Raw genomic sequence first — 1,447 nt, 5'->3', positions numbered from 1 at the left:
CACACACACACACAGAGCGAGAAAGCAAGCTGCCAGGTCTAGGACTTGAACCATGGTTGGCCAGATGGGAGTCCAGCACCTTAACCATCATGCCACCTGCTCGTCCCACTTCCTTCAGTATTAATTGAGCCATTATGAACAGGTCACTGTCCTGGGGTGAGAGGGGATGACTCTATCTGTCCATCCATCCATTCATCCATTCACCCACCCACCCACCAACCTGTTCACCCTCCCGTCACCCATCTACCTAATTTATGTGGCTATCCAGCCGTCCCATGGATGAGGATGCACATGCACAACCCCCCTGTACATGTACATGTACATGTATATACACTCACAAGCGCACACATAATTGCTTACATACAAGTTTGAAATACTGCCAGGAGGGCCAGCAGGTGGCGTGGTGGTTAAGGTGCTAGACTTCCATGTGGCTGATCATGGTGCAAGTCCCAGACCTAATGGCTTGAAAATCGTGCCAGGTACATGTGGGTATGTGCCCACAATCCCAAGAGAATAGAGGAAAAGGAATTGTGGTGTGGCCATCCCCCTGAGGGCTGATTTCCCACTTTCCCTCTCTGTCTCTCAGTCTCTCTCCAGCAAGCACATATGCCCTATGGCAGAAACTTAAAAAAGAAAATACTACCAGAAAGGGGCATGCGTTGCAGTGGGACTTTGAGCTGCACCTGGCAATAAGTCAGAAAAGTGCCATTCTTTCTGTTCTGTCCAGCACCTCCTCTGGCAGGCATAGTGCGGGACACAGGACGGTGGAGAAATAAAGCAGGCATGGCTCCCGCTGTCACAGAGAGAAAACCCGAGTTGGAGACTGCCATGGGCAGGCTAGAGCAGGACGCTGCGTTTATTTCTTAGTAGAGGCTGAGAAATGCCCCACCAAAAGGCCGTCCCAGTCGCCCTTCACTTGCTCAGCGACTTGGGAAGGGACATAGCATCCCTGGGCTGGGAGTGTCTCTTCCGCAGAATGACAAAATTTTGTGCGATGCCCCTAGATGCTGGGGCTCCGAGCCACGGGCAGGAGATTCCCTCCCTACCCCGCCACACAGCAGGAGGACACAGCAGCTTGTCCTAGAGCTTTATGGTAGCCCCTGGCTTGCTGGGCTTTCTTTTCTAGGGAGGAAGGCAGCACAGCCAGCTTCTGTGTCCTCCTTATCCTGAACTGGGGACAGAGCTGTTAAAACCTTCCTGCATGTCTCCCCAACCCCCCGTGCACCTGCTCTCAGCTAAGAGCACCGCCAAGGCACTCGCTGCTGGAGGGCAGGAGCTCTGGTCTCTGAGCCACTCACCAACACCAAGGACACTGGGCTTTAAGGGAGAATCTGAGTGAGAGAGGGGAGCCCGCCAGCCCAGGGACCTAGCTGGGACACCATGTTCTCCATCCAAGCAAACCTCAGGTCAGCCTGGATTCAAGGTCAGGGGAGCAGACCCCCTTGAG

The sequence above is a fragment of the Tupaia chinensis genome, unplaced genomic scaffold (assembly GCF_000334495.1).
Source record: "Tupaia chinensis unplaced genomic scaffold, TupChi_1.0 Scaffold147282_1, whole genome shotgun sequence".
Taxonomy (NCBI): domain Eukaryota; kingdom Metazoa; phylum Chordata; class Mammalia; order Scandentia; family Tupaiidae; genus Tupaia; species Tupaia belangeri.
The sequence above is the reverse complement of the archived record's forward strand: the minus strand, read 5'-3'. Positions refer to the sequence as shown.